The following is a 7,684-nucleotide window of genomic DNA, read 5'->3' as shown; positions in this document are numbered from 1 at the left end:
AAATGAGATGTTAGTCAAAAGGTACAAACTTGCAATTACAGGATTGATAGGTTTTGGGGATCTAACAGATAGCATGGGGACAACAGTTAATAATATCGCATTGTATATTTGAAATTTTCTAAGAGAATAGACATTTTTCTTTTTATATAGTATATATTTTATTAGGTTTGTACAAATACATTCTCATATTACAAACTCAATTTCGTGGATGCATCTTCCTTTGATATTTGAATCATCTGAAATAACACAAACAGAACTATACATTCAAAAGAATCCTCATTTGGATAACAAAAAAAGACAAGTTAAACAACAAAAAAACTTTTCCTTTCTCACAGGTGGACACTGAAGTAGATCTAATTTGGTTTTCATTTTAAAAGCCCCCCAAACCAAAAGCAGCTTAAAAACTAATTAAAATGGATTTAAAATTTGTTTACTAAGCTGTTGGTCTCTAGCATCATTTTCTGTTTTCTGTTGTTTTGATGCAGATTCTTTTTTGTCTGTTTCTTCTCTTGCTCTTTTCACTGGTCCAGTTGCACCATTTTCATCATGTTCATCATCACTAACAAATTTCATTTTCTTGCCCTGAAGCTGTACCTTTCCTTTAACAAACTCAGGCGAGGCAGCTTTATTACCCTTTCCTTTTAAATCTGCGACCTTTTGACTTCCATTTGTTTGGGGTTCGTGTTGGTCTTTTATGATTTTTTCAATGCTTCTTTTTCCACCTGTCCTTCTAGTACTTCCCAAGTCACTTCTTTGTTCCTTAATTGTAGATTACCATTATTTGCATCTTTGGCTTTACCCAATGCTTCCTCGACTTTTTCTTTAAATCGAATTATTCCCTTTTGCACCTCTGACAACGTCTATCCATTTTAGTTCACCATGATTTGAGAAAAGGATGTGTGAACCTTCTCTACAGGTCTGATCATCTAAGTCACCCAAAAATTTCAGCAAGCATCCAATCTTTTCTCTAGAGATTTCATTTCAGCATCATGTAGCTTTTATTTTTCTTCTTGCTCTTGTTTAGCTCTTAATTTATTCTCCATATTATTTTGTCTCCTTTCTTCACTTTTTTCAGCAAAGTGATATTCCTTGAAAAGTATTAGTAGGCTGTGTCTTTGTACTTCTGGCCAGGGGTCTCTACAAACTTTTTAGCATATTTAATGTTATCAAACACAACAAACACTGATCCTTTAAATGTTTTATGCAATGTTCTTCTCATTGGTATATTTTGTACTTGACCTCTATGTTCTAATCATTCTTTTATGTCATCAATAGTTGCAACAGTTGGGAAGCCTTTGATATAAATAGATGTTTTTTACATCATTTTTATACCCATCAGTCACTTCAAGGAGGGGGTTTACTTGGAGACATTCTGGTTTTAGTTTTATCTTCACTGATTTCCATGAGTTCTGCCTTGGATGTCCTCAGTGCTTCCACAATTACATTAAAGTCTGTTGTGAGATGGTTTAACCTGTTGAATTTTATCAATATCTCCAAAGGTACCCACCCTTTGTTTAGTTTGACCTGTTCCTTTAAAAATTTGTCCCACAGCAAATTGAAATCTCCAAATTAATACTCAATTTGATGACAGATTTTGGCCTTCAGACCAGCATTTTCAGCCACTGTGGCATTCTTTAAGATCCCAGTCCTGCAGAGTCAAGCCACAAGCTCACAAACAACAACATTAACATCTTGACTTCCCCCAGTAGCTCTTAAGTGTTCTTACCACACACAGAAAAATAGTAACTATGTGAGGTAACAGTATGTCAGTTAACTTGATTGTAGTCATCATTTTGCATTGCATACATATGTCAAATAATCATGTTATACACCTTCAATGTATACAATTTTTGTTGATTAATTGTACCTCCATGAAACTGGAAAAAATATTTTAATAAAGTAAAATAAAATTTGCATTTCTAATTTGATGAACCTGTCTTTTACCCTAGGAAGGCCAGGTCAAGGTTGGGGAAGGGAGGAAAGAATGATCTCTTTTTCTTAGTCATCCACATAATTTCTTTATGTTGAAAATGTCTTCCTAATGCTTACTTTTGTTTTACTTATAATCTCTTAAAATGGAAAGATTTTAATGTAATCAAATATTTAGTATTTTCCTTTATAATATCTGCATAAAAGGCAAAAGAAGGGAGGAAATATGAAAATGAATGAGATTCAAGTTTAATAGAATTTGGCAAAAATAGCACCTTTTTCTTTTTAAATGATATTTGCTCTAGCATATGTGTGTATTTGCTTATGTTTGTAGCTGATACCAGTTCTTGAGGTAAAGAAATTATTTCAGGTCTTGCCTATGATGGGTATCTTTGTAAGATCACTCTAAGCCCAGCGGAAGTTTTCTCAATTATGCAGGTGTAATATCTCCACAGTCATCTCATTTCAGGAGAATAAGGCTTAAACACACATGACTCATGTCACTCAAATGCCAGTAAGACCGCTAACCAAATATTCATTTAAAATTGGAAACAAGTTCATAAAGCAATCAGTTAGTCAGCTGAACAAAGCGTCCCCTCCATAAAGGACAGAGTCATGAATGAGTGTAAGAAGTTACTTAGATAATACAGCACTAGAGAAAAAGGAGTTGGGAATGGCAATATCCTAATACCTGTCTTTGAATGTATTGACTGAGACACAGTCTTTATTTAATAGGGCCTAAATGGACTATTATGATTTAATTGCTATGACTGTGAGTAAACTAACAATTGTCCTTTTCTTATCATCACATTTATGACTTGTAGCATTGTTTTTATCAGTATATATTTGGAATATTTGATGAGCATCTTTTGGCCTTTTTTGAAGACATCCAAGTCAAATGTAGGATTCCAATTCTTCTTGAGTTAAATAAACCGACTTGGTCTTGTTACTTGGGGGGTTTCCCACACATTGAGTGTCATGTTAAGCAAAATTTACTCCTAAAAGACAATTTAATGGGGTTGATGAGTAGGATACACAGGTGTGCAAAAATTGCCAAACTAATTGAAGATAATGAATGCTCCACTGCTCTGCCCTGGAGCCACAGAACAGCAGGTAACATGTCTTAGCTTTTTCTTTATTCCATTTTTCAACATCTTCTTTGCCAATTGAGAAATCTGTTTATTTTCGGTACATTTAGAGCTTGGCATTTTAAAATTTTCTGTTATTTATTTCCAAACCATCTGAAAATTTGTCAGTTTTTGTTTAACCTCTTAAAAATATTGACTTGCATTTGCAGCTTTATATAAAGTAGTCACTGGTTTCCAATACAGTTAAGGTTTGTAGATAAACACCAGTCCTAAGTGGAAATATTTCTATACCTCCAGCCAATAGGTAAACATGTGCATTATCAGATCTGATCATACTGGGTGGTCAATGGAGATTAAATGTTTCCAATTTCATTATATGCATCTGATTAATTATCTGAGTACCAATCAGGCAAGCATTATTCTTTGCAATTCTAGAAAGAGATAAAATATGTGTTCCAAAGGTGGCTGGGTTGTTGTTGTTGTTTTGAGATGGAGTCTTGATGTGTCACCCAGGCTGGAGTGCAGTGGTGCAATCGGGGCTCACTGCAACCTCTGCCTCCCAGGTTCAAGCGATTCTCCTGCCTCAGCCTCCTGAGTAGCTGGGCACACACCATCGCCCCCAGCTAATTTCTAGTAGAGATGGGGTTTCACCATGTTGGTCATGCTGGTCTCGAACTTCTGACCTCAGGTGATCTGCCTGCCTCAGCCTCCCAAAGTGCTGGGATTACAGGAGTGAGCCATCGCACCCTGCCAAAATGGCTCTTTTTTGAAAAGCTGTTTGAAAAGATGACATCCACATGTGAAAAGGTAAACATTAGGAAAGTTAAACAGCTATAAAAAACAGTGAAATAGATGTTTCCAGGAATTATACATTAATATAATACATAGAATAAACACTGGGTTCAAATTAGTTCAGGGAAAAGGTCAATAAGCAAACTTGGTCAGAGATTGTTCCATTTCTGGTCAGACTTGAAGGATGGATAGAATTTGGGAAGAACAGAAGATAAGGGTGAAAGTGTGTTGGTTGGAGATACTGAATTGTGTGAACAGAAATGTTCTATTATTAGGTTGGTGCAAAAGTAATTGCAGTTTTTGCCATTATAGAAGAGCGACTTTATCAGTCTAAGTATACACGGAGGTGAAGTTAGAATGCTCTATCTAATATCTAATGGCATGTTTGAACACTTCTTTTGTGTTCTTGGGAACTGTTTTAATAACGTTATAACAAAGCATATTCTATTGTTCAGAGTTTTGCTTTATGGACTTAACTGAGATTTCTCAGAAGCACACTGTATGCTTGTTTTCCATTTCTACTAGCACTGGTACATAACCTGATACATAAAAGTCATTTACCAAATCTTAGATGAATGAAATGAGGCAAAAATAAATTCTGATAGATTTTTTTTTAATTCCTGGAGCTTACATTTTCAGTGAGAAAGGCAAGAGATGCCTGAATATTCCCTGGTTTAAAGTGATATTCTATTGGCTTTCCTCTAAAAAGGAGATGAATTGAAAAACACTCTTGAAAATACTGTGTTACTGCTGAAAGAAATCATAGATGACATAAACAAATGCAAAAGCATTCCTCACTAATGAATTGGAAGAATCAATACTGCTAAAATGTCCATCTGTCCAAAGCAGTCTAGAGACTCAATGCTATTCCTATCAAATTGCCAATATCATTTTTCACAGAATTAGAGAATTATTCCAAAATTCTCACTGTTGGTGAGAATGTAAAATTATTTCAGTCCCTGTGGAAAGCAGTTTGGAGATTTCTCAAAAAAAAAAAAATTAAACTACCATTTGACCCAGCAATTCTATTACTACATATAAACACAAAGGAAAATAAATTGTTCTACCAAAAAGACACCTGCACTCATATGTTCACTGGAGCACTATTCACAATAGCAAAGGCATGAAATCAACCTAGGCACCCATCAATAGTGGATTGGATAAAGAAAATGTGGTACATATACCCCATGGAATACTACACAGCCATAAAAAAGGATGAAATCATATCCTTTGCGGCAACGTGGATGCAGCTAGAGGCCATTATCCTAGGTAAATTAACACAGAAACAGAAAATCAAATATAGTATGTTCTCACTTACAGTGTGAGCTAATTCCTGAGCACACACAAAGATGGGAATGATAGACACTGCGGACTACTAGAGTGGGGAGGGAGAAGGGCAAGGACTGAAAATCTCCCTATTGGTTACTATGTTCACTAACTGGGTGACAGGATCAATAAAAGCTCAAAGATCAGCATCTGGCAATATACTATACCTTGTAACAAATCTGCACATATACCCATGAATCTAAAATTAAAATTATTTTTAAAAGAGATTCAGGCCAGGTATGGTGGCTCACACTTGTAATCCCAGCACTTGAGGAGGCTGAGGCAGGAGGATCACTTGAGCTCAGGAGTTCAAGACCAGCCTGGGCAACAAAGTGCGACCCCTGGAGAGAGACAGAGACAGAGAGAGAGAGAGAGCGAGAGAGAGAGAGGGAAATTCAAATCACAAAAACTAAAAACATAATCCTACGTTAAAGTTAAATGGGATTATTTTTATGTATTAATTTATTCATTCAATAAATATTTATTGGATACTCAGTACACACTGGATAATACTGTTCTGGGGAAGATGATATAGTGGTTAACAAAGTTAATAAAACTTCTGTCCTCATGGAGCTTATATTCTGGTAGAGGGAAACAAACTAATTTGTTAAAAAAGTGAAAATTATTATATGAACTGCAGTTTGTAGAAACTGACCAAATTGTTTGCTTCTTTCTGTATCCCCACCTTAGCTGTGTCATGTCACCATGCCTGAATTCTGATTCTGCGCTTGGCCATGCCACCTGCTTTAGCCAATGGAGCACCTTGCTAGCTTGCTGATGGTTGAGAGACACATGCCACAGAGGCAAGACTCCCACCTCACTGGGCCCCGCCTAGATTAGCCAGCGGGAGCCACAGACCTGGAAACGAGCCTAGCCCACATCAGTGGAGCTGCCTAGAGACCCACAGTTGGCCACAGACACAGGACAGATCAGACAAGCACTGCACACTTGGAGCTAAATAAACGTTTACTGTTGCACACCATGGGATTTGAGGTTCTGTGTGAATGCAGCATTTTTGCAGCAATGGTGATAATTGTGTTTGCGAAAAATAAAACTGCAAATGTCAACAGGGAGAGCGGGGAGGGGGTCGTTTGCAAGTTTATGTAAGGTAATCAGGGCAGGTCTCCCTGAGAAGATGACACTTGAGAAAAGACTTCAGGAGGTGGGAGAGGGACTTATGTCTCTATCCAGGAGAGAAGGGGGAGTGCTTCAAGCTGAGAAAAGAACATGTCCGAAGAGAGAGCCTCCTGTGTCTGAGGATCCCAAGAAAGTCAGTGTGACTGGAGCAATGGCGAAGAGATGAAGGAGGTGAGGTCAGTAAAACCAGGGGAACAGAACAGACCCAAATTCTGTGGCTCTCCAGGAATTCTCAAAGCTGTGTTATGCTTACACGCCTTGTGAATTCTAGAATGGGCGTTTGGAGTTCTGCAGTTCCTCACATGTACTTGATAATCCAACCCTTTTTTACACAGAGCATCTCAAAGCAAGAGAGCCTGCAGAACCCTCCTGTGGGAGGGCTAATTTATTGACATGCAGGTAAATGGGTTGCCTTAATCTTAAGGTCGCAGGCTAGGCCCAGATAGAAATGTCTGAGACAGGTTGAAGCTAGCACCCTGAGTATGTTCCAGAGGATCCAGGCTCTCAGGTGGAGCCAAGTCAGCTTCAAATCACGCCCCTCCAGCTACGTGACTTGACATGCAGCACATATATTGAATTTTATCATTAGAAAAGTTTCACATGTGGCATATTACATCAGCACATGAATGTTCCAAATGAAATAAAATTCTACCAGGGGAAAAAATTAGACAGTGTGTTAAAATACACGGAAGTTATAAATCACTAAGACATCCAGGCTTTCCATTTAAAAAAAAAAAAAAAAAAAAAGCTAGGGTAGATTCTCCAGATGGTCTCAATCCACATCATTTGGGTGGAAACCAAATGCTTCAACCTGTCTCGGCAAAGAACATCTCATTTCGAAATAAAAGTAAGAAATGGAATGTCTATGGTGATTTTGAAGATAGATTAATGTTTAAGTGACTTACATTAAAATGCACATGGCTATCGATTTCCTACAGGAAGTATCATCTCAACCCAAAGCCCTTACTCTGGAGAGGTTCTGCTGTCTGTGTTGAATTTAAGAAAAATGTACACATGACACAAGCATTTTCATTCATAGTCTATTATTTTATTCTAAACTCCCCTCTTTTCCTAACTCCTTCATTATACCTTTTCACCCCCACTCCTTGCAATTATAGCTACTTCTTTTAAAGCAATAAAGGATTTTAAAGGGGAGAATGTATAGCATCTCCACCAAGTACAATCCACAGTGTGTATTTTATTTGAGTTGTTAAAGTTCTTGGCCATCAGAGATACTACTGAGTATATTATGTCTTCCGTATTTTCCATCTGTCTTATTTACATATTGATATAAAATAACATGTGTAGAAACATCTTGAAATAATGTAAATTAAGCATTTTGCAAAGGAACATGTCCCTTAAACAGCATAGTACATACATTTTTTAAAGTTTCCATGTAAGTATGAAAAATC

At 37.0% G+C, this 7,684-nt stretch overlaps 1 pseudogene; it reads right to left on the bottom strand.

The window, feature by feature from the left end:
- Window positions 1-408: 408 nt before the first annotated feature.
- Window positions 409-2,899, bottom strand: LOC129043463 (lupus La protein-like; annotated as a pseudogene).
- Between the last annotated feature and the right edge of the window lie 4,785 nt (window positions 2,900-7,684).

Source organism: Pongo pygmaeus, chromosome 13, assembly GCF_028885625.2.
Source record: "Pongo pygmaeus isolate AG05252 chromosome 13, NHGRI_mPonPyg2-v2.0_pri, whole genome shotgun sequence".
Classification (NCBI taxonomy): domain Eukaryota; kingdom Metazoa; phylum Chordata; class Mammalia; order Primates; family Hominidae; genus Pongo; species Pongo pygmaeus.
This window is presented reverse-complemented; position numbering and strand designations above follow the sequence as displayed.